The sequence below is a fragment of the Gopherus evgoodei genome, chromosome 11 (assembly GCF_007399415.2).
Source record: "Gopherus evgoodei ecotype Sinaloan lineage chromosome 11, rGopEvg1_v1.p, whole genome shotgun sequence".
Taxonomy (NCBI): Eukaryota; Metazoa; Chordata; order Testudines; family Testudinidae; genus Gopherus; species Gopherus evgoodei.
In genome coordinates this window covers 15,896,593-15,923,446 of record NC_044332.1, presented here as the reverse complement: position 1 = coordinate 15,923,446, position 26,854 = coordinate 15,896,593, and the positions used below count along the sequence as shown (strand labels likewise).

Here is a 26,854-nt window from a genome sequence, read left to right as displayed (position 1 = left end):
ATTTTACTTGAAAGGCCTTTGATATCTTGCTGGTGGGAGGTGTCACACCCACTGCAGTCTGAACACTTATCTTCCCTTCTTCAGCCTAGCAGCAACCTAGTTTACAGATCTGCAGGAAAAAAACATGAGATACCTTTATTCACAAGGGATACAATACAAAAGAGGAGGCACTGTTACTGCCTATGACACTTGTTTGACCTATCCGGAGTGCCCTATCTAGCAGTCGAGACCAGTCATACCATAGAAAGGACTTCAATGATTTGGCGAAGGCAGAGCAAGCACAACAGATGTTAGAGTTTAAAATAATGAGGCTAATTAAATGAGCTGTACTTATTCTCCTTCTTGGAAAAGAAGAAACTTTAAGGCCAGTTTTTAGGAATATGAGTATATATCCTGTGCTACACAAGTTCTGTGGATAAGTAGAGACATTAGATTTCTAGAGCTGCCACCCTACATGACTATCAATTCAATTTAGATTATGAGCAGAGAGAGGCTTTGTTCACAGTCGCAAATGGAATCAAAATCCAAGGGACAGAATATTAAACTTTAGGAAGTGGAAGGGGACTTGGACTGAATGAACAGCCATGTGCACCTTTGCCAAGCAGATGCAAAGCACTGCCATTCTGTTTCAGTAGCATTTTGCACCCCCGTTGCCCTTGCTTTGTGCAGATGTAAATGACGGCATGAGGTGCCTGGCAGTGGAGGAACAGGACCCAGAGTATAGAGGAATTTGAGATGCCTGAAGAAGGGAACACTTGAGCATGTTGGGAAAAGCAGGAACATAGAATGATCCAAAGCAAGGCTGGGCTAGTTGGTACTTTCCTGTGCCTAACATGTCTTGTCTTTGCTCAGGAAGGTTAGAAACCCATGTACTCTGAATCCTTTAAAAAGTCACAGTAAAAACAGGGAGCCTGATCTTCAGCTAGGAAAAATCGTCATTTACAGTAGTGAAGTCATGCCCATTTACTCCAGCTGACGACCCAAGCCAGAACACTGGACATCTCTTTGTGAAGTTAAACGTAATAAATTGTTGTAGTAATTAACAAAGAAGAGTTATTCGGAGGTCTGTAGAACAGAGACAGCAAAGGCAAGCTTTGTTTTGCTGAAAGCTGATGGGTTGTGTTTTGGCGATCGTCTTGATTTTGCCAAATCCAGCGTAAATTGGGTCTTCAGTTGATGGACTATAGGATTATGGAGTATTTTATGTCTTGCAAGTTTTGTCTGTTCACTTGTGACTGAAATAACACTCTCCTACTCCCCGCTAAGTAATCCATGCCCTACTTCTCAGACTACCGAGAGAATTAAAGATTAAAAATGGCTAACAACAGCTCCAGCATTAGAAAAATGCAAATATGGTAGTTGACAATAAAGAATGAAAACACTTTAATAACGTAAGAGCCATTCAATATATATATGGAGAGAGAGAGAAAGGAGCCTACTTGACACAACACCAGACTCAACATTGCAGAACTATATTGAAGAACAGACAGAAACCCAGCCATTTGTTGAACAAAAGGAGCATCTCCCTTTGCATAGTATTTTTTCTGAATCATTCCCATCCCTTCAAGTTCATAGGTGGCATAAGGGCACAAATTTGGTTCATCTAACTATTAAGGGATTTATTAAATTGATGCACAAGGAAAAGACAAAATCTCTATCTGCATTCCCTGACTCCTCCCTCTGAGCCGCCACAGTAAATGAAGCAATGGCCCCTGACATCCTCTGCACCATCCAGTCCTGTCTCCTTTTGTCATAGTCCCTGCTGGAGCTTCCAATGGGCAGTGCAACTTCACACCTCTCAAGATGCCCCTGTGTTTCCCTGGCACATTCTAGCCCTAACGGAGTTGGAGCTTTGTTCTGAGATCATCATTTTCTGTGTCCCAGATTCTAGGATTCTTTCATTAATATGCTGTGGGGAAGATTCTGTGCTACAGCTCCTGAGAGGGGAGGAAGGGAGATGCGTCCTCTGGATTCTGGGTTGCTGCAGAAACTGCAGCTGAAACTGCTCTCGGCATAAGCTCTAATTTCTGACAGTCGTCCCAGGGCTGCCAGTGGGCTGCTCACAACCTAGAATTCTCATAGACTGTGCCAGGGGTAAGAGCAGCATGCGGCGGCTTACACTAGTCCTACACTGCTCTTGTCCATGGCAATTCTTCCTAGGCCTGGCAGATCCTGTCACTGGAGTAGTTTATAGGGACTGGAATGAAGGCCAGAATCTGCCTATAAGTGTTGGTATTAAAATAAAGAACAAGCAGATTTATTTCATGCATCCTTCTTTCTTAGCTAATAATCTGCACAAAATAAACTCCAAAAGTTTCCCATCCCAGCATGCACTGGTTCTCATAATAAATCTAAAGATGGCTCTTCAGATACTAATTGATTGCCAGTCTGGAATGTAGAAGAGAGATGGCCAGAAGTTCATAGCATTCTCATTGACAAAGATGCCATTAGCAGGAGGCCATTTAAATAGTACACAATTGCTTTTCAGAACGTGGAAAGAACAATGCCACAGCACTTACCCTTTTTGCACAGGTCACTGAACCTGTGCTAAAGAAGAAATAATGGAGTTAAGACAATTTATAGCAGCTGAGATCTCATTTATGAAACTATCAGGCCAATCTAATCTCACTGAACATCTTTTTTTGTTATACTTGACATTGTGCAGTGTCTTAGGTATCTTTTGTTCCTATAGTGGTTATTTTAGTCCTGATAATGGAGCCCACATCCTACAGGCAGGTACTTGGGAAAGCTTGTGGAAAAGAGGCTAAAAACCCAAAGAAAGGATAGGAGGTACTTGGATATTGTACAAGGGTAGGCCTGGTGTTGGGTGATAGCAAGATGGGGGAAAACATAGCAAACGCAGAAACGTAGGTGTCTCTTTAAGGCACAGACCTTTCAGCATGAAGACTCTATGCAGGACCAAGTTCTAGTAAATAAGGATCAAGGCTTTCTTCAATAGGGAGAGTGAAGGGTTTTAAATATGATGGCAACTTACTTACCTAAATGTAGGCCAGGTACCCAACTGCCTGCGAACCACTTCAAGATAACAAGAAGAATTGTAGCACTTTCCAAAGCTATGTCAGGTTGACACTGCTAATGTCTTTGGAAGGGATTATACTTTTATTTATGTGTTGCTTATACATGCATATCTTTGTTCCTGTCTTGCTGAGTATTAGAGTCACAGGAACATTGATGAAAAGGTATTAGCAAAAGTTATTCTGAGTTACAGGCTCCAGAACACCATGCGGCCAAGATGTGTCCAATTCCATCCTTGAGTGAGGGTTTATGTGTATCATATTTTTGTCTGAGTTAGACTGTAAACTCTTTGCACAAGAAACATCTCTTTTTCAAGTGTTCTGTAATCTGCCAGGTACATGTACAGCCGTTAAGAGAAATAAAACGTAACTTTCATTACAGGTCTAGTGGTTCCCCTTCTGTTTGATTGGAGTGATGCGGCTGTCAGAGAGGATTTTATGTTGAGTGGTTAGAGCTGGTTGTCTTGAACTTCAGTGAAATGACGCTGATTCATGCCAGCTGTGGATCTGGCCCATAGTATCTGTATATAATAAGTTTTCTTGATTTTTACGGAAAGAGATTCTTGAGCCTTATCTCACTGTGCCTTAGGTTGTACTCGTAAGCGTTCAGTGTCTCTGCCACAGCGTGATGGGAGGGGGGGAAATGACATTGAGAGAAGGTGAAAAAAGAGCACAGAACAAAACATAAATTTATTACTAAGTTTCTGTTGCCAACTTTTTTCATGCATTTCCCCCCACCCCAAGTGTCCCCAAACCACCCTAGGGCAAGTTACTGGCAGCAGTACCCTTCTGGCATGTGTTACTTGTATTTATCAACTAATAACCCATCTGCCACACTTTGAGAAGGAATCACTCATAGTTGTCGAGAGACAGAAAGGAGGAGGAGTACCTGTGTCTGCTGATTCTAATAAATAACAACAATGATAATGATTATAACTCTGCATAGTAGGCTGTGTTACCATCATATTCACCAAACTTATTTACAGCTGGGAAGCAAGGTTGTTTAGGATAGAATTGTACAGGTAGAGGTGATACCACTGCTGCAAGTTCTTCAGTAAGTGCCACAGTAACCGAGAGAAAAAAATTCGTCCTTGGGGAATGGCGGGGGGACTGGTTGATGTATTAGTTGATGTATTAGTCTTATCTACTAGGACCTACTGAAGCTGTGGTTTCTTGTTTTGTTTTGTTTTTGCATCCTCGCCGGTGAAGTTCACATAATTCTTCATGGAAATATGATAACCATTTGCGGCATTGACAATGGGGTTTGCACACACAAAAAATATAGTGGTTTAGGATGAAGTTCTGGCTCTGCTGTAGTCAGTGGCAGTTTCCCGCTAATTTCAGTGGGGCCAGGATTTCACCGTTAGTTTTTAGAAGAAATTCTATGTATTTGAGGCTTTTACAGCATCAAGAATTGGGTTAGAAACTTACAGGGAAAACAAAGTTATTCAGAAATAATAGTATGAATTTAAGAACAAAATGCACTAATTTTGGAAGGGATACAATGCCGCATGCTTCAGGGCATAAGCCAACCACTAACTGCTAGGAATTAGGAGGTATCTTTGCCTGAAGGCAGGTTATCCTGTAACTGAGGGGTTTCTTGCCATTTTCTCTGAAGCAGCTGTTATTGATGGATACTGGGCTACTCTAACTGAATGTGGCAGTTCCCGTGTTACTTTGTTCTTACCAGGAAGCATCATGGTGTAGATAGAAATAATTATTGTCTGGAAGCAAAGCAGAAAAAAAAACATGGAAAAGAAGTGGCGTTTTTATTCCACTTTTGAAAAAACTTAAAATGGCTTTTTATATTTTATTTTTATATTAAGATATTCATTCAGTAAACCATAAAAAGAAATCTATTAGTTGTAGAAAATGCGATGCTCTGAACTAAATCTGAATTTCATAGGGTTAAGCAGGTACATTAGGAAGTACCCCAAAGAAATGAGTAGCAGTAGTGAGAGTTGTTATAGGTGTTCTCTTAATCTTCCCCACTTTAATACAACATATTAGAAGAACAGATGTCTGAGCTTTTATGTTCTTTCCAGAATAGTAGATGAAAGGAAGCCCTTCATAGTCATGACAAAAAGTCATAAAACCATCCCTCTTAAGACCAGTTATTTGCTTCATTGTTAATACTTTCCCACACTTTACTGGTCCCTTCTTCCTATGTAGGAAGATGTGGGTTGGGCCAGTTTATGGTTAAGACAATTTCAGCAACCAGAGGCGAGGCAGGGGGAGGGAGGACATCATTATTCTGTTTCAGCTGATATCTACACTGCTTTCTGCCACACTGACATTGTCAGGTTATTTGCTTGTAATTTTGCTTCTTAACGAGTAATCACATCCCTCCCTAAGAAATTGAACTAGAGGGCTTTGTGTCAGTCTTATATGAAAATTGCACGTCTGGATGATGTTCAACCCTTCCCTGTCCCCTGGCATGATGCAGAAGATCTCGGATAGTTTTCCTGGTGTCTTGGATCATTTACCCATATAAACCACAGGCCATTCATTCCCTTTCTCGCAAATTGATGTGTGATGTTATTCACTACCATACTAGCAGCTCTCCTTGCCGTACTTCACTACCAAAACCTTCTCTCGTTTGCCCCCCATTCCTCCTTTTTTTTTTTTAAATGATTGAGCCCATCTTTTCCTGGGGATAAATATTTGTTTTTTACAAATATTGCCTGACTTCGTTTAAGCCACTTATACAAACTGACTGCCTTTACTTTGTTCTGTGTGATATTAATTAAAACAAAACCAAAAAGTAGTCCACCAGATTAATCATGGTGAATCAGAAAACCGGCTACTATGAACCTTTCCCCATATTTTTTTATTATCCCTTATGATTTTTTGTTGCAATAGTTGTATTTTATTATTTGAATTGTGGTAGTGCCTAGGAACCTCAGCCATTGAACAGGACCCCACTGTGCCAGCTGTTGTACAAACACGGAACAAAAAGACAGTCCCTGCTCCAAGGAGCTTACAGTTGAATAGAAGGCAAGAGACAGCAGGTGGCAATAGAGAGACCAATGGGCCAGCTCGTGTCTAGTATACCTCCTTCAGCTTAAATTGAGTTACCTCAGGGATTCATTTGGTCTACTGTCGCAATGAGCCAATTATTATCACAGCTCCAGAATTTTGCATATTGACCAGATACATTAAAAACTATCCTAAAGAGTGGCCCAAAATTTGAATCAAAATTTTTTTTTGAGGTTCAGCATATTCGGTGAATTCATTTCCACTAGAAATGAAGGTACCAAAAGGGGCCAAGAAAGGCTGTTCTTCTGCTATTTTTGGCTTGAACAAAACATGACAGTAGTAGTAAGGTCATGAGAAAATCTCAACAGAATGAGCCTTTCAACCTGCTTTCCAGCTCAAAGATGTTCAGCTAAATCTGTGCCTCTTGCAGATAAGCATCTGTACTGTTGAATGCCTGAGTCTACAGCTTGGATTCAAGTCCAGTTTGAATTTATCCCAGCACTAGAGACTATGGTGCAAAACATTTAAACATATGACTGCAGTATTTGTGGGCAGATAGTTTTTGACTCCTTGTATGTGCAAAAACTTATATATCTTGGAATGTGGATCAAACAAGAGAATCAAACCACCATTAATAAGACTCGCTTTAAGGTGATGAACAAACTTTGAAAACCTATTATATAATTGTGGTGAAGGAGTGCCAAAAGGGAAAGTTCCATAGAGACAGTGCAAAAGGAGCAAACCAGTTGGTCTTGATCTAAGGAACAATCAAGAACTCTCTCAAACCTGAAATAAAAATCATTCTTGCAGCTTTGTATTACAGTAGCATATAGAGGCCTTAGCTGAACTGGCATCCCTAACACACACAGTTGGAGGCAGCCCCTCCCCCAAAGAGCTTACCATCTAAAGAGACAAGACAGACAGAGTAAAAATTATCATCTGCATTTCCTCAAATGGGGAACTGAGGCATAAGGAGAGTTGGGGCTTGTCTACTTGAATGTTTAGTTGGCAGCAAGCTTGGGTGTAAATCTACCCTGCACACAAGCCTCTTGTGCTTTTGCTGTCCGTGTGCACCCTGCTGATGTGCAATAACAGTTCATTAATGCACTTTGATCTAGACCTATTTCAAAGATGTCTAGATCAAAGTGCATTAACAGTTTCAGCAGGGTCCACATGGAAGGTTAGTGGGGGTAGATTCACACTCCAGCTTTCAGTTCATGCAGACAAGCTTTCAGTGATTTGCTGAAGGTTACACAGCAGGTTAGTAGATGAACCCAGATCTCCTCAGTCCTGCTGCAGGGCTTTAACTATAACTTTATCCTTCCTTTTCTAAAGAGTGCATATATTGTATGGATGATTACAGTAAATATACAGTGGCGTAAGTGGAAGGAACACCTTGCAAAACCTTCCATTTAAAAGTGACAATCTTGAAATCAGTTTAATAGGTGCAGGGCTTTCTGCAGAGGATGAAAATACTCAGTTGTCTGAGAATCCTTTGGCCAATTTTGGTCAATTACATCTGGCTGATGCCTTACAGAAGAAGGCAAATTACCAACAAATCATAATCTCAGCCATCTAGAGATAACAAAGGGGAAACCTCTTTAGACACAGTACCTCATAATTGCTAAAGCCGTTAATCTCCTGGGAAATCCATGGCTAAGAAAAATAGACTGGAGGTTTTTTTCCTTGACCACAAGAGAGAAGAGAACTTTATCTTTAAACATGCTGAGGCCCTGGGAGATTGTAACATTCTCCTACCTATCGTTAACCTGATAAGGGCCTGATCCAATGCTCAGTGAAGTCAATAGGGAAACTCCCATTGATTTCAGTGGGCATTGGGTCAAGTTTTGATTATGATGATAGGGCCCAGTTTTGAACCCAAGTGATATCTGGGTGTAAAGTCTTTAGAAGTCAATGGAAATAATATCTATGTGTAGCTGAGGGCAAAATTGGGCCCATACTGTAGTTACAGGTAGTAACCTGGTTCCTGATTCTAAGCTGGTGTAAATCAGGGTAGCTCTATTGTCTTCACTGGCTCTGCGTTGATTTACACCAGTGGAAATTCTGGCCCTAGAGTTTACTACATTCCAAGAAGACTGACGGTGGAAGTGTTAAAAATTGTCTCCTAGCTGCATAATTCCCATTATTTCGTAGAACATCAAAGTGTAAATTAAAAAAAAAAGTTCACTAATAAATACTGTACTTTCGATTTAAAAAACAAACAAACAAACAAAAAACCCCAACACAGAAAAATTAGCAAATAGAATAGAAACCAGAGTACATCATACTATGACATAGCTATTGCATCATCAAAAACATATGTGTGCCATTCTGACTGGCTGTCGGATTTGAGAACACCATTAGCATGAGCAATAGCCCTTTTATTTTCTAACCAGATCCTCCATGTGTATATGCCTCATAAATGGAATATTGTGTTACAGTATTGGATGAAAGCTGTTCTGTCAGCTAAATATTTTCCAAAAGAAGGTATTCAGCAAAATAAATCTGTCTTGGCATTTCTACTGCCTGTTACTGCAGAATGTTTTGGAGCTTATGAAAATACTGCAATGCAGCAAGTGTACTATCACTGGCTTTTCCTTAAAGGTTAAAAGTGAATTTTTGTTGTTGTTTGTTGTTTTTTTCTCTGCAAGCATGTGGGTGGCATTTTAATCAAGTTCTCATGGTAACCAACATAATTTAAAAGTGCTGGATCCAACGAAAATTGGTCTTTTTCAATATGTTTAAAGCGGGTGTTAAGTCAATGTTGTCAGTTATTTCAAGTGTCTCTGGTACAGAGATGATAAGAAAAGGAAAATGGGATAAAGTGATACTGAATGCAGAAAATCTTGATGATCTTTTCACCAGGTCTTATTGTCACATTTTTTTAAAGAGCGTGTGGTTAAAAATAAAACTATGTGCTACTTAAATCTTTTCTTCTCGATGGATTCTGGCACTACAGGTACAGCGTACAGTAGGTCATGTCATGTCTTTTAATTGCTAGAACAGGCAACTTTATGCAAAGGTATTTGTGTTCGCTACTTGAGAATTTGGGCATTCATCAAAACTAATATATAAATGCTTGGAACCGGAAACCCTACTTTAGAGTATCTTTTTTATTATTTTTTTTTTATTTTTTTGCTGTTTAGAAACAGATGCACACAGCAGCAAACTGTTGTGAGCTGTTAAAAAAAAAACAACACAAGAATTGGAGTATGCAGCACATAATATAAACGTGTTAAATGTCATTCTGTGCTCTATACTTAGCGGGAAGGGGTTAAACACTGAGGTTAAACATGTTACTTATTCTGCAGTGAAAATCCACCCTTTTGGACAAAGCCTACATCTTCAGAAAATGACCACAAATGGGATTTACAAAGATATTAGGATAGAACAGGCTTAGGCAACCTATGGCACGTGTGCCAAAGGCGGCATGCAAGCTGATTTTCAGTGGCACTCACACTGCCCAGGTCCTGGCCATCAGTCCAGGGAGCTCTGCATTTTAATTTATTTTTAAATGAAGCTTCATAAACATTTTAAAAAACTTATTTACTTTACATACAACAATAGTTGAGTTATATATTATAGACTTATAGACGGAGACCTTCTAAAAACCTTAAAATGTATTACTGGCACGCAAAACCGTAAATCAGAGTGAATAAATGAAGACTCGGCACACAACTTCTGAAAGGTTGCCGACCCCTGGGATAGAAGATGGAAGAGTACAACTGGTTAGGGAATGGGGAGGGACAACACCCGTCTTGAATTCAAGGAATATAGCTCCCCACACCTGCTTGGGCTCCTGCATAGCAAACACATCACTTTTCTTCTGTGCAGCAAGACCCCAGATCCATTACCACGGGTAATCCATTATCATGGGTCATCTGCTTGTGGCTCATAAGGCAGATCCAGATCTGTCAGTCACTGGCAAGGGAGGAGAGATCCAACCCTCCTGAAAACCTCCACCTGTTCTGTTCCGCCTCTGCAGCGACGCATGGGCTTTTTAGACCCTTCTGCTAAAGAGGAACTCTTTGTTTTTTAACAGAATTTTAAATGGGAATTCCCCTGTCCCCACTCACCTGTTTCAGTTTTCTCCTTAGCTGTCAGTTTGTGCCTTGTGGGAGGATGCCATCCCCATTGATCTGCAGAGATGGGCACTTAGCAAATAATAAAAATACTGAAGCACTTGTCATGCGTATTGTACTGTAGTTCTTTACTAGAGACCTTTGTGCATCCAAGGTGTGGTGTCTTGTGTTCCTCTATAAAAACTAGCTGGTTGGGCACTTTTTCTTTGTGATGGAAACGGAAAATATCTCTTTCACATTTAGGAAACTGCAACTGGGCCTGGCCTGCTCTCACTAAACCACACTGTGGCCATGGCTGTATGGCATGTCTGCTTTTAAAGTCTACACAGCCAGCCTTTCAGCCTTCAAAGCAAAAGCATTTGGATGGTTAACATATGAAACCCAACTGTGTCTTTTATGACTTCCCCAAGAAACCTCAATCCCCTAATAAAACAGATGTTTTATGTCAAGTCTGGAAGGTGTGGGTTTTACGTTTTTGATTACCCTGAGCTTGGCAGAGAACTTTCGTTTCTTTACCTGAAATGTGTGTCACTTCCCGTTCTACCCAATGAAAATCTTCAAGAATTGCTCTTAACGAAAAGAAGCCTGAAATGTGATGATGGCTGAAGAGTTCTGGCCCACCTGCATCAAATGAAGTGACTTTTTAAAGGAATAATAAGGAATCACTTCAAGACAAAACTTTTAGCTCTTGGAACCTTTTCACAGAACTCTCACAAAGCACCAATTTAAATCCTAAACCCAAATTGGAAGTGCTCAGCTTGCATGGAATGAACTTTGATGTCCACACTGCTTCAGAAGCAGGAGCTTTACATTTTCATTTGCCCTTATGTTTAGTGCTATACATTATATAGTTTGAATTGATCTACCTGAGAAACAGCTTTGGAGACCACATATGTGTATATGTATTTTCCTTCATTCTGAATGGGGTAGCGATACGCTTAGTGTAGGGTTCCGCACAAGGCCATGATAGAAAAATGTCCTGCACACTCCAGCTCTGTTTCCTCTGAAAACTTCCCCAAGCTTAAACTTAGGCTAAGATAATACCAAAAACAGGTATGGAAGCAGTAAACAAATATTGCACCATCTGTAAATTGGGCCGAAAATCTTGATGTTCGTCTTTCTCACCAACAGAAGTTGGTCCAGCAAAAGATATTGCCTCACCCCCCTTGTCTCTCTAACATCCCGGGACCAACATGGCTGCAACTTGCTCCTCTCCAGAACAGCAGTCCATAATTCAGATGGTGCAAGCTCATAGTAAAACAGGGCCATACGCTCAGGAAAATCATTGTGCTGATTTGTTAGCCCAAAAAGAAGCCTGTGGTGGGATTCTATGGAAAGAACCCAGGCAAATAAATCCCATGGCAAATTCAAATTTAACCCCAATATGAGCAGCAAAAGAGGAATTCAACACAGGGGTACCAAATCTAAAAGCTTTGCAGTCAAAGAATCAGAAAATAATGAATATCATCAAATAGTTGGTAAAGAATTGTTAATAAGCAAATTAATATACTGCAGGTTTATTTTCTTTTCAGGCATTTCATTAGATATTCAAGCTGCAGAAAGTCTATTATGAAATTCATGCAGTGATTCGCCTTCCCGTTGTTTTATGTTAGCTGCCAAAGTAACTTCTGCCTGACCTGGGTGCATATTTCTTTCTCACAGCCACATAGTATCCCTGAATTATTTTTCCCCTTCTTGAAATTCTGGTGGCAACATATTCCATAGGGCTCTGTCTACAGTTAATTGTAAAATCTTAACCAAATCCTCTTTATCTAACTGGAACAACTTCACTACTGTTTCTAAATGTGCTGCATTGAAGCCACTGGATCTCTTTTTTTTCACTGGCCCTACCATTTTTGCAATGGCTTCTGAGGTTTTTACATTTGTCACAATGACTATTGGAGAGACATGATTAGTGGATTTTACTGGTTTCGCATTAGAAATTGATTCTTTCTTCTCCTTCATGGTTATATTGGGGAGTCGGGGTATCTTTTCCTCTAGAGGAATTGGAGTCTCCCAAGTCTGGGCCATTTTAACAGTAGATAATTTAGGTGTAGGGTTTTGCCGTAACCCTTTACATTTTCTTTTGGCTGGGATAGATGCCTGTACCTTAGGACAGTCTGGCATTGGAATGGGTTTCTGTGGAGATTCTGGTTTTGGCTCTAAAGTGGCTTGGGGTACAGTGGGCATATCAGATTCAGAATGAATTATGCCACTTGTTGTTTTTCCTTCTGACTTAATTGATTTAGAGAGAGCAAAAATATTTGCTGGAATTTCAGGTTGGCAAAGACTTTCATCTTTCCTGAGAGCTACTGATATTTAAGATTGCCTTCTTACAGGCCTTCACAGCAACTTCTATAGTTTCCCGAGTTTCTTGTAACAAACGACACAATTGCAGATGGGTTTGTGACATGGGTGGCTTACTTATTCTTTGTCCCTCTTTCTTCTCATTTTCACAACAGCTACTCATTGCTGCTTGTTTCATTTCTTGTCTTAAACCTGCAATATTTAATTTCTTACCAAAACTTCCATCAAGACAGTCTACAACTTGCTTTTTCCTTACTTCACTACTGGCAGCTTCTTTAAATTTCCCATTCTCTTCCCCCGAATTTTCTGCGTCTATGTCTGATACTTCTCTATTCCTAACCCTCCAGATTGTTCAGTTTTCTGTTCTTCTTCTTGTTTGAGTTGAGCTCTCAGTCTGGTAAGTGGGGGTGAGATTCAACCTCCACTTGTGGGTAGTTCTTCCTCATGTCCCACCATAGCTACTGGAATATCTGGAATTATTTACAACATACACATGTGACAACTCCATCTCCATACAATTATCCTCCTCATCTACTTGAGGTGTCTGTTTATTCTTACCTTCAGTGTCTATTACCTGACAATACATAGTCTCCAGAATGTCACAAGTTGGTTCTAATGCCTGTGTTCTCTGAGCTAGCTCTGCTGTTCTCGCTTCTTGCCCAACTGAACATCCCTGCCCCATTGCTCTGTCTCTCCACATCTTGTTACTTGTTGTAGCTTAGGTTTCTTGCCAAACTGTCCTTTGATCAAGGAGTATGGAATTTACCTCTCTTGTCCTGCTAAGCTGTTCTCTCAATGTGTTGTTAGTTTCCTGCTCTCTGGACAAGACTTGTATCGCCTCTTCCAGTTGCTCAACCTTCCTCTGAAATCTTCTCCCCAGAATATTACATGCAGTGTATACGCGATCCATGGCTATTCCTTTCATCTCTTGAGATTTTTTCCTTTACTTTTTCCTTCTCAAAGAGGGAACGCATTAAATTCCAAGGATCTCTATGGGCCCACAGGATGCCGCTGCTTGATCTTCTAGCTAATCCTCCCCCATGGGTTTTGATGTAGTCTCGCACAAAGGCCTCCAGGGACATTGGTGGGTCTGTTAAAACACATCTGAATGGATAATTTATTCTGTTCTGTACTTTCCTTAGAAAAATAATAGAAGGCATCCATGACTTGCCCCTGATAAATATCTTATAGTGATTTCTCGATTTGAGAAGGGCTTATGGTGCTTACTTCTCCTTCAGCTGTTTTACAGCTGGAGTATACTAAGAGGAGGGGTGGTGACCATGGTAACCCCCCAAAGTTTTCTTTGATCCTCCGTCAGTGGCGCAGTCCAGAGAAGTCTGAAATTCGGGGAGCTTATTACTGACAGATGACGGTGAACCATCTGACTCACTCTGCCATGCCTGATAGGGTTTCTACCTGTATGTGAGTGCTCGGATCCTTTTACACAATTGCGTTCTTCCTGTTTCTTTCCCCTGAACTCAATTCTTACATCACACAGACACACAGACAAAACAACATAAAATGCAAGCAAGCATAAGCGAAAGCAGGAACTCTCCCTTTTAGTGCATTATACCTTTTGACCTATATATATATTTTTTTCCCTTCAGACCTTTGTTTCTTATTGGTTTCATGTGTTCTCTATGGTCCTGCGGTCGGGCACCAAATCTGTAGCCTTTTATTCTATTTAATGTTAATCATACTTTAGTGAATTCAGCTCTGGCAGCTACAATCTCAAGTTCAACAGAGTTATCTGTGTTTGTTCTGGATCTAGAGTTAATAGGAACACATAAAACCATGAGCAAATAACACACACAATTATCAGAGCATCTATTTGTAGTAGGTTTATTAAAGTTACTGAGAAAGCTATAAATGTCACAGCATATACAATTCCTAAAACTAAATACAATGTACCAGTTATACCTACAGACATACTCACATTCTCCTAGATGGTGATAAAGTCTGTTTGCCCTCTTATGGATTGATCATCAATATGGGAGTGGTTCCTGCTGGAGTTCCCCCCCGGAAGCTCAATTTTCCTGTTCTGGGCACCCTTTTTTATACTGTGAGTCTGTCTATACCTACATTCTGTGCATATACACAAAAATGTCAACCCTCTCTTTCTTATTGGTTTGTGTCCCCTGGAAACACAAGAAACCCTGAATTTTATAGGCCAGGTAGATTCTTATGAACATTGCAGTACCACCTTTATCCTGCAGTTAGGGCACGTGTTAGAGACAATATTTGTTATTACAGTATTTAATCATTTAAATTTAATTTTTCCAGCTATACTTTCACAATATTACTGGTTGGTACCTCTTTCCCATCGAGTTATTTCTCGGTTATTGACATGCGCCATCGTTTCTTGTCTCCAAGGCCTAAAATAACTAAGCTAAAGTCTTGCAGGCCTCACCCTATAGATTTTTTCCATTTCAGCTTGTTTTACTTACGTCTATTACATAGTTTCTCTAAATACTGATCAATGATACACTTTTATAATTCTATGAGTCAACTCTGATAAACATATTGATTGATCATAACATCACACGATAAATGAATACTAAACTAAAATCATTGGCTGCAAGGAAGAGGGAGTTGGCTGCTGTAGCAGCTGGAGGGGATGCAGCCTGTGATTGCTCTGTGCAGAACAGGATAGAGGTGAATCACATTTTCCACCCTGTGAAAGGAGCATAGACATCCCAAAGCACCCAGCTTCACAAGCGGCTTCGTACCTAGCTAGCCCTCACCAGAACAGTTCCTCCAGCAGAAGGCAATGGGAGGGGAAAGGAGCCGGAGCACCTGTCCCAACTATCCATCAGCCAGCAGGGAGCAGATACAGCCAAGGTGCCTAGGTCTGGACAGAGAAGAGCAAAAGTGTTCCACCACTCCACAATCCAGAGGGAACTATTATCTATGAGCCTCACTGCCCAGGTTTCCCTTTCATCAGAAATGAGGGGAAGGTCAAGATTTGAGCAACACAGGACCTTCTAGAGAAAGGAGGAGGAGATATCACAGTGAATACTGTGTGCCCTACTCTATTAGTTAGGAAAGAACTCAAGTATGAGCAAAGATCAAGCCTGAGGGACTCAGTTATGGTTGGGCCCAGACAGGTGAAGTATTACCCAGAGTGAAGAGTTGTCGGGCCTGCTACCATTATCAGAGCTCCAGTGCAAAGCAGAGGCTGCATATCATCCGTCTGAGATTTGCAGGTAGGGGTGCACCTGCTTTTTTTATCCTTGTGGAATTCTCATGCATGTTATTAAACTTCCACGTGAGGAGAAAATTTAAAGACTGAGCCTCTTTCGAGAGGACAGGAGTAAGAGTCGTTATATAAATATATAAAAATGGTAGACAGGAAACTTCTAATTGCCCTTTCTCACAATACAAGGAAAAGGAGGCATTCAGTGAAACTGAAAGACAAAATATTTAAAACTGCTAACAATGGTACAGCACATCAGCTGGGTCACCTCTGCTGAGAGCCTGCTATGGAATCTTGGTCACTATTTAAAACATTCCCCTGGACTTGAACCAATGCATCCCTGGAAAGTGGATCAAGTCCTGAGTATAAAAGTGAAAAAATTCGTGGGCATTCATCTTGATCTTCCACCTCTAATGCAGAAGAAGTCTTCCTGGAGTTCTTTACACCTTCCATTTCACATCATACTGATAGACTCTGGTCTGCAATATGACTTCCAGAGCACTGCTAGTAGTCACCATGGTTCCAAAGATCTTGTCGGAATGTGGCAAAACATTTACTATCTATAATTATTCATGAAATAAAAATACTGTCTCTCTCTCTCTCTCTCTTTCATTCTGCCTTTTCATGCTTTTCCTAACATATTCGTCTGTTCAAATATTTTCCATGAACTTAACATTGCTTTGTAAGTGGCCCAATAACCCCACCTATTTTTAAGGTTGCCAGACACTTCCTATTAGAAGACTCTGTTTCCATTTGCTTATAAATTTGCCCAACATTAACTGTTTGGGCTGAAATTTTCCATACCAGTGTCTGCCTCAGATTGATTGATTATTTTTTTGATTTCATCAAAAACAAGCTGTTTCTGAGAATGAGGCTAGAGGAAACTATCACTGAGGAAGGGGAGACTGGATCTGGTTTGGGGAGAGGGGAGTAAAGACTAGGACCAGAAGCTGATGAGGGAAACAGAAAGGGGACTGGGAGCAAGTTAGTTTGTGGGGGAGCAGTGAGATGGATGAGGCATGGGGATTGGAACTAAGCACCACGGGTTGGGGCGGGACAGATCTAACAAGGAGTTGGTTGCAGGGGGAGAACTTGGATGGGCTGGGTAAAAAGATTGGGACAAGGAACCAGCGAAAGGATGGGGGAGCCTGGGAGGTGAGGGGAGGGAGACACAGCTTAAACGAGGGACCAGGAGATGGGAACTGGGACTGGCAGGACAAGGAGACTGGAAGTGGGGGCAGGGAGGGGGAAAGCACGGGGAGTTAGGAGGGAGGGAGATTAGGACTTGGACAGCAAACCTAGAGGGGTATACTAGGAGTAGCTGGGCAAGGAGATTGGGACTGTGACGAGAAGCCTGAGAAGTGGAGAGTGGGATTAGGTACGCAAAGAGAGTGGGATTGGGGCAAGGAGGTAGAGGGATGGGGAAGAGACAGGACTAGGACAAGGACAGGTTTGATGGCAGGGCAGAGAATGGGTCAGGCTTGAGCAAGATGGGAAGAAGAGTCTGTGCCCACTAGAGCGCATTCCCCTCTAGAGCCACACTTGGCACCCAGGATGCCCAAGTCCCACCATTCCTCTGCTGTCAGCGAATGTCTGTGAAACCCACCAGCGAAATGTGTCCCTCCCTCCCCAATGCTCGTCCACAGTGAGGATGGCAGTCTACTATTGTTATCATTTACACCAGTGTCTCAGTTAGCAGAGATCTGTTTGGTGGATCTACAGATTCCAACCCTTCTGATGAAATGTGTGGGCATCATATGATAACACATGATGGAATTGTTCTGTTTTTCAGTTTGCTTTCTTCACAGAAAATGACACACCACAAATAACAATAAAAGTACATTATTAAGGTTCAAAGTCAAGTGCTCAAAAATTAGGAAATGCCAGAATGAAGATTTCCTGTGTGGTACTGGGAAGTCATTTAGACCAAACTTTTCACCGCTGGTCACTAATTGTGTGCCCTGCCCTGCCTTTTCTGGACACACAATTTGAGTCCCTGGTTTGCAAAACTGAGCACTCACAGCTGCAGGTGAAGTCAATAGGAACTGTGCTTTAACTTTTGAGGTGCCATATAATGCTAAGTACTCTGAAAAATCAAGTCCTAGGCAGGACCGGCGCTGGGGTTTGAGCACCCTAGGCGGACAGCAATTTCGCCGCCCCGTGCGCTGGTCCCGTGGCTCCGGTGGGGCTGCCACAGTGGTGCCTGCGGACGGTCCGGTGCTCCGCAGCTCCGGTGGAGCTGCCGCAGTCATGCCTGCAGGAGGTCCACCGGAGCCCTGCGAGGAGCCAGCCCTCCGCAGGCACCACTACGGCAGCTCCACCGAAGCTGCCTGCCACCCCCTCCGGCAAAATGCCGCCCACGAATTGTTCTGGCGCCTTAGGCGATTGTCTAGGCTGCCTAAAAGGTAGCGGCGGCCCTGGTCCTAAGTTCTCACATTGGGTACCCAAAATTAGTGGATATTTTGACTTTAATCTTTCCATGCCTCAGCTCCTCACATGTTGATAGTATCAGCCTCCCATCTCACATCGGTGTTGTGAAGATAAATTATTTAGTGTTTGTGAAGCACTCAGATATTATAGTTGTAAGCGTCCTAGAAAAGCCTGTGATTAAATTAATCGTTCTTTCTGCAGGATTTGGAAAGTGTGAAGGAAGTAAGGCCTGGGGCCAAACAAGGAACAATGATGAGAGAACAAAATATTGAATAGCTGCTCATTAAGTGAACACTGTTCATCCGATGCACCGAATGAGACACGGGGTTCTGTGGGAAAGAGAGTATGTGACCAAGCAATAAAAAACTGCATCATAATACATGCTATTACTCCTGAGGGGAGTCTGTGCCAAAAAATTAAATATTCTGTGCACAATATTTTAAAATTCTGCAAATTTTATTTGTCAAATAAATGTGGAGGCTCCAACATGGCACTGGGGAGCACAGGCCACTGGCTGCACAGAGGTGGGAGATCACTCTGCAGCTCCCCATCCCCAGCACACAGACTCAGCAGTGAGGCTACACCCAACCCTGACACAGCGCAAGGACTGGGCCTGCCCCAGAACACCCCAGGGTCCTGCCCCTTCCCCCTGTGCTAAGTGCGCCAGATGTGGACAGGCAGGCTCAGCAAGGCAGGATCTAAGTATGGAGGGGCTTAGTGTGAGGGTATCCAGGTGTGGGTTGAGAGGGTTCTGTGTGCAGGCAGCTCAGTGGCGGATCCAGGTGCAGGGGGAGATCTGGATGCACACAGGCTTGTTGGGGGATTTGGGTGCAACAGTAATGGGACTTAGCAGGGGAGTCCATGTGAAGGTGGTTGGGGCTCAGCGGGGGGACTGGGTGTGGGGGGATAGAGCTTGGTGGGGGGGGCTGGGTGTTGGGGGTTCAGTGGGTAGTCCAGATGCTGGGGGAATGGGGCTTGGCGGGGTGGGGATCCAGGTGTGGGTGGCTCATGAGGGTGGTCCAATATGCAGGTGTAGTGGGGCTCATTGAGGGGATCCTGAGCGCAGGGTGGCGGTGAGGCTTGGCGGGAGGGTTTGGATATGAGTGGATCTGGATGCATGGGAGTTGGGTGGATGGGGGAGTAGCTCCTTGTACAGAGTTCCCTTCTCCTTCAATTGAGGAACAGTGGGTGCAGGAAGTGTGTGTGTGGGAGTTTACAGAGCTTCCTGCAGCTGGGGAGAAATCTGGGGTGGGTCTGACCCAGCCCCAGATGCCGTGCAGGGGAAGAGGAAGAAGTCCTGTTCTTCTCACCCCAGCTGGGACTAGCAGCTGAGCCCAGCGCAAGGGTCGGAGCCACCAGCCAGTTCTTCCCCAGCCCCACAGTGATTTACCTCTTTTGGATGCCCTGGGAACTGGAAACATACTGCTGGGGAGGGTTGCCTGACTGCTCTTGTGGCTTCCCTTTGCTTCTCCATCAGAAAGTCATTTTTTCTACAGAGAAGCAAAGAAATCTGTGGGGGACATAAATTCTGTGCTTGTGCAGTGGCACAAAATTCCTCCAGGAGTAATGACATACACACAGTGTGGCTAAAGTAAGGTTTCACAGGCAGCCTGAATTCTGGCATTTCCTAATTTTTGGGTGCCCGACTTTGAAACCTGAGTAATGTTCTTTTAACATAATCTTTTGTGGGCATAAGTCAATTAATATCAAGAATACTAATAATATGTTTTTACATTTATGTTTGTCCTTAATGTTCCTGATCAACAAAAAGAATGGCAAATATTTTCTTTTGTAAGTGAATAAAGTTTAACACTGGACCGATCTGCATGCTTAAGTGATTGCCACAGCTGGGTTTTGCAGCTAGATGGTGATTAATTTTGCAAGTTTTGTGCCCAGAGCCTTCAAGAAAACTCTGTTTCACCCTGAAAGCCAGCAGAAGTCTAGCATTAATAATTAGCAAGCCATAAAAATCGACCTGATTTGTGAGAACCACTGAAGGATGCAAAGAGACATTTCTGTTCAAGGATATAGGAACAAAAGTGCATGGTTACTGACCCAGTCATGTCAGACCTGAGTTTTAAGGGAATCCCAACTGATAAGTGTTCCACAGTCAGAATACTGCCTATTCATCCAACTCAGCTAACATAGTGCATGAATCATCCATCTCTGAACCAGAGACAGTCCCTTTGGGTCATAGTTGAGGTCATTGGCAGGGCAGTGCTTAAGATTGCCTGCCGTCAATGAAAAAGAAAATATACACGAGAGTGCTTCCATTGCTGCAGCTTCAGGCTTTGCAGATATAAAACATTAGCATTAAGCGTCTCATCACAGATCTCTTGCTTGTAGCAGCTTGGGTTGCATAACCTAGACCTTCTGGAAGGGTTTCTTGCCCATCTGTCTACCTACCTTTTGTCTTTACAAAAGATATTTTTTCCATCAGCTGATCTTTTTAATATGCCCAACCAACTAACTGCCTTAGTGCCTTCTTGAATTGCATTGGCAGGATGAAAGCAAGCTGTGTCTGCAGCACACTTTCACACCTGCTAACACTGACCTCTGTCTCTATCTGAACTGTCTGGAACTCAAGCGAGAGAATGTAGTCTATAAAGTGCTCTTTTTCTAAAAATTCCAAGACGAACAGTGGAAGGAGAAACTAAGGCACAGAGAGGGGAAGTGATTTGCTAAGGTCACCCAGCAGGCCTGTGGCAGTGCCAGAAGTAGAACCTGGGTCTCCTGAGTCCTTTTCCAGTGTCCTTTCTACTAGTAGACACAAATTTAGTGCCTGATTCTCATGTACTCTAAAGCCTTTTTACACTTGTGCTGGCAGGGTAAAGGGGGCTTACTGTAAATGAACACCAGGCCCTCCATAGCTGCTGAATACTATATGACTTGACTTTACTGGCCACAACTAAAATCACACAGTGTATCTGAGAATGGGAGTTTATAATGCACTGGAAAGCCAGCCATGGGAAGAGCAGCATGGTTTAGCATTTGGCTGAATAACAGTAATTACCATACTATACCATACTAGTAAAGTACCATACTACTCTAGACACTTTAAACCAAAACATGAAAGCTGTTTAAGAACCCCATGGAACAAAAGATAGAGAATAAAACCTCAAAGATGAATAGACTCGTGGTATGCTTTTTAAATGATATAGTCTTTAGAGCAGATTTGAAACAATTCAGATCCATAGCACCTCCCAAAGCATGTGTCAAAACCACCTCTATTTATACATGCTGAAGTGAATTACCAGGATCGGACAGTGCTCTGCATTCACCACCCCACACAGTCTCTTTCACTCACTGCTCAATGACTCAACTCCTTGTTGAAGCTCTAACCCCAATCAGTGCAAGGGCTACCTTAGGTATAGGAAGGGCTTGCTTTCCTCAGGAAAATGGTCTTGACTGATGGCTTGTGGATTCACAGCATATGCTGCCAGGGTACAGTGGCATTGGATAAAGACTTGCAAACATGTTGAGAGTAGGCTGACAGTTCCACCCATCCTCTGCAGAGCTTCGTACACTTCTTCCTGTGAAGCAGGTTGTACTGGTCATTGTCAGAGAAAGCATGCTCAACTTCTTGAACCGTGGGTGTGATCCAGCTGGGCAATTCCTGTGTTTCCTCCCACTGTCTGCCTGTCTCGTGTTCAGAAAAATACAGTGATGGCTTGGGTGTTTTTTCAAACCTGTTGAAAAATATTGCTGTTATATATGATAATACATATGTCCCGGGCAGGCGCACCCCAGCTCTCGAACTTCTGAAGATTATCATATGCAGCTCAGAGGGTCCATAAGTTTGGCCACCCCGATATATATATTAGTCTGCATTAAACACAAATGTTATAGCACTTATATAGCCTAAATTATCCTATACATTTACTATAATCCTGTTCTCCTGTGCTAAGTATCCCATAAAACCTTGGCTTAAATAGATAGGAAAGCTGTCAGGATCTGGACTTGTGAGTATTTTACCATAGCAACAGATAGGGGGTTACTCTCACCGGCCAATACTGGAATGTCCCAAAAGAAGAAGACAAGATATATATGATTGTTCCATGCTAGAACATACCTAGGAGATGCCTTCATGCCCTTTGATACCTGGAATGCATGTGTTCAGAATAAAGAGATAAAGTGTATGCTATGGTACTAGGTAGAAAGCTGTCTGGTTAAATCTTGTTTCAGATGATATATACAGCACCTTTTCTTTGTAAACAGGTAGGGTATAAAACGATGGCTCCAGAGGTGTAACTTTAGGAGCACACCTTCTGCATAAGATGATTGTAACAGTGCATGAGACGACTTCCTAGAGACTGGTATCACATTGAACCTTTGTCCTGTGCTATAGACCTGACTGATGTTAATTATTTGGTCTCTGGAATATATTTCATAGAAAACCCAAATGTGATCAAGCAGCTGACTATAACATTTATCAACAAACCTGTCCCCACTTTCTGAATTTGTTTATCCATCATATTGTATCGTTTGTTTGTTTCTTTCTTTCTTTCTTGGACATTCTCTTCTTTTTTCCATTCTGTTCAATTTTCTTACTCTTTCCCTCTCCCGTGCCCCAGGCTCTCATTTTCCCTCTCTTTGAAAAGCCAATAAGAAAGCCATTTACTACCTATGTGAATGTCAGGTCTTCAGAGCTGAGGGCGACAGGTGCACCTTCAGAAAAATAGAGCTGTTCACAGAAGCCCAAATGGCTACACAAATCAGGTAACTGCCTGTGCAAATGGGAACTTACAGGGAAAGCCTGCAAATGCCCATTGGAAAGCTCAGTGCTGTGATGGTGAGTGCTGCTTTGACCAGGCAGGTGTGATTTAGGAGAGGTCATATGTCTCCGATGACTTTAGCTCAGGTTGCTCAGCAGCACTTCTGGGCCTGAGATGCCCAGATTTTCTTTTTAAAAATCTTTACTAAAGATCTTAGAATGACAACAAAATTACAGCAAAAAATTAATCATCAGAGTGCAAATATAAAAACCAACTGAACCAACAACTTGATCCATGTAAGCCTAGGCTACTCCATTCCCAATACCCATCTGAGACCTGATCTTCCAGTCTTAGTTCAGGCAAAGCTCCCATTGAGGATGAGGACTGCAGGATCAGCCACCTCCATTTCAGATTTCTCTTGCTTAATTATCTGCTTTCCCCCAAAATGCACACACACTTCTGAAACTAACTAGAAGAGAAACTGATGTATTTAATTTTTGAGCCGGAAGTAAATATGGTGGGAAAAGGTTTGGCAGGGGAGAAAAACCACATCATAGAATATTCAAAATTCTATGCTTGTTTGCTTGCTTTTCTTTCTTTTTCTTTTTTAAAGGTTTTGTAGCACAAAATATCTACAGATACTTGGTTACAGTTATAAAGATATGAGAGTTTGTGCGTGTGTCTGTGTACAGACATGTTCACAAGTGTGTGCATGTATATATGTGTAGCTTATAAAAAGCTAGTTTTTCTTTAAGTGGATGTTTCCTGTGTGCTTTTGTTTGTCAGAGATCAATGGGTGGACGTGTTATGACCCCACTGTTTTTATAGGATCAGAATGTCATAACACAATTATTGCTCAATACATTTCCTAGAGAAGAAAATTCTAGTACTCACTCATTGTGCCAAGTTTACTGTAAATATAGACACATGCATGCTTTGCAAATGGTCTCTTTCCCTTCAGTTTTCCAGGCCTTCATCTTGTCTTTTTTTTAGATTTTTAGACTGCAGTAAAATAGTCTCAGGTTATTGTTCTCCCTGCCTTTCAGGTTTCCCAGTAGCGTAACTGAGAAGCAAAGATTTTTGTGATTCTGGACATAGAGACCTGAGAACAAGCTTCTTTCTGTTGGATGCCCTTTTACAGCATGAATAAACAATAAATCTGTTAGACAGTAAGACATTTCTGCTTCCACTGCTACCCCTAGAATGACTGCCCAGTGTGGCTGAGTATTGCTAAGTGCTGCTGAAAGCATTCTCAGAAAAGGGGCCCTTGATCTGGATGGAAGTCTCATTGACATTAGTGAGAGGTTTTTGCACCCAGCAAGGCAGCGCACATGCCTTAAGGGTCCTTTCTTGATATCACGTACATACCTCATCTCTGAGCTTTTAGTAGAACTATAGGGTAATTGGCCTCAGTCACTGAGACAAGGCCTTGTTTGTGAAACCCAAGACTGGCAGGAGACAGGAAGCCTAGGAAAAAATAATCATGTCACGCTCTTTGCCTCTCAGTTCTCCTGCCAATGTTTTCCCCAGAAGTGTTGGAAGAACTGCATGACTAAGCTTCCTAATAAGCTGTGGAGGTATCTTCACTGCAGAGTTAACCTGGGTGTTCAGCTCCCGGATTAGCCTGGGTGCGTGCAGCCACACAGCAAAGCCCTACCTGAGTTACTGTGTGCTCACTGGTGCTGCACTCCCCTTTGTGTGTCATACGGACTTCTAGAGGCACTGCCCATGTTTCATTGTGCTGCAGTAATCCGAGTCACTGTGTGATTCTTTTCCAGTGAATTGTGGGAGAACGTGTCTGTCCTTCTGGGCACACGGGGAATGGTGGGAAGGCATTGGGGGATTATCAGCATTTGAGTGATTTAGCCTGCATCCTCACAGCAAAATGGGGTGGGTTATCATCCCAAGTAAAAGTAGAACCCAGGTTCTGACCCACACCCCCCAACTGTGCCAGCTAGGTCAGGCTGAAAGCACCATCAAACTCAAGGGAGAGGTTTCTGTATGTAGAAGAGAGGGGCATTAGGGGCACCACAAGTATGAACCTGAGCTAACTGCACAAAAGACATACCCTGCATATACAGATGGAGAGACTGTCTTGTGGGAATTATGTGTTTGACAGTTGCAAATTGAAATTCAGGTACAAGTGTAAGTTACAAAAGAGAACTGAGCAGGGTCTGTTGCTCTCTTTGGTGTCACCATCTTGGATTTTAATCCAGAGTGTGACACTATGAATAATGTTCAAGGTGAGCTGTCATTTAATATACATGTTGATGTTTACATTTCTAGAGTCTGCTGTGGCTCTCAGGGGAGGTAACCTGCCGGGTGCGTGAGGGGAGGTGTAACTGTTTGAAGAGTTGGGAATGTGGCTCATGTGAGGCAGTTGTTGCTCTCTAAAAATGTTTCAAACCTTGTAATTATATATATGAAGTGGCTCCTAGGTCTAATTAATTTTAATTAATGTTCATGCATTAATTTCATGGGCAACAGATCACCCGGGGTCCCATTTACCAAAGTGATACTTTCACATAGAGGAAATATACTTAAATAATTTTTCCAGCATATTGGGCTCATACAGACTCTCCTTCAGGCTCTCTTCCCTCTAAACCCAGAAATATGCACAGATTCATGATGCAGAGCAGTAGTAATGTGAACTTCTATCATAACCAGCTACAGTCTCATGCACTGCACTCTCTCCACAGCCCACACTAAGCATTCATCCAAAGGGGAGGAGTAATCTTGGGGGACTAGGTCAGGGAGTGTACCCCCAAAAATGCTGACCGTGCCCTTGACTCAGGTGTCTCTCACAGTGTCCTACAGTAGTCCAGCTGCCATGGGATTTGTGGAGCGTTAGATCTATAGGTTTGCAGGGAAAGTCTGGAATGAGTGAAAAAATTGCACATCAGAATTCTCTGGTTTTCGACCGAGACACCCAGTCGAAAAGGACGCTGGTAGCTCCAGTCAGCACTGCTGTTGGCAGTTCCCTGCCTAGCACCGCACAGCTCCCGGAACTAAAGAAAATTCACATAAACGGGGTTGGATAAGAATTATCAGTGTAGTTAATGTCCTCATTTTGGACTCAGGTAAGTGAGCATTTGCTTATCATTAGAGTATGCAGCAGATCTGCAGCAGTGGCCCTGTTTGCCTTTCCAAGGAGAGGAATAGCTCCCACTGAAGTTAATAAGAGTAACTCCTGTTCTGCAGGGAGAGAGTGGTCACTGTAGAATATATATTAGCGCAATTAAACATGTTCAGAGCAACCAGACCCTAGCTGCTATGGATCATGGAGTCTCTTGAGTGAAAATCAAATCAACATGCGTGAGAAAAAACAATGAAAATCAAATTTTCAAGAGCATGCTCCAAAGTGTCACCCTTGCAATTGTTCATACTCCCCCTCCCACGCGCTATCTTCACAAATATGTATTTGCATATGTAAATTGTGAAGCTGCGCAGCTATTTAGCTAATGTGCATATGCAAATATAAACACAATTTTGTTGGCACAGTTTCAGAGGCCAAACTGGAAAATGTGGGCCTGAATGTTAGCAGGTACTGGGCTGGGAAACTTGTACAACTCGTGCCTACTGTACCTGTCTGGTGAATAAGCAGAGGATCGTTATGTCTCCAGGGTTGTCAGTATGGCAGCTTTCACAAGCACTAAATTCCCACGAAAAATTGTAATCAAAATATTCTTTTTGAAAACCCAGTTTATGCTCACTATTTCTTAACAAGCTGATGTTTGTTTCAGGCAGGATTTCAGCTGGCAAAAATGGATTTTGGAAGCCAGACAAAACGTTTTGCTGTTGTTTTAAGTGTAATGTATTTGTCAATATTTTTAGAATGGTGAAAAATGTCACCTAATTCAGGATAATTAGTGGGAGGCACAGATTATAAATATAGGGCCTGATCCAAAGCCCATTGACTTCCATGCTTTTCAGACTCTTGAATGGTTTTTCTATTGATTTCAATTGGCAAGGCATTAGGCCCCAAAAAGCATTTGATGTAGGCTGTTAGGGCACTCTCTTTTATGGAATGGTGGCTGCCCAGTTCAGTTGTTACTGAGTCAAGCAGTTCACTTTAAGAAAAGGGGGCAGATCTTGAGCTGGTGCTAATTG

The 26,854-nt window shown here is 42.3% G+C and overlaps 1 protein-coding gene across 13 annotated transcripts in view; it reads left to right on the top strand.

The window, feature by feature from the left end:
- MAP2 (microtubule associated protein 2) overlaps window positions 1-26,854 on the top strand; it is a 342,751-nt gene that overhangs the window by 202,471 nt on the left and 113,426 nt on the right. The gene's annotated exons all lie outside the window — the stretch shown is intronic.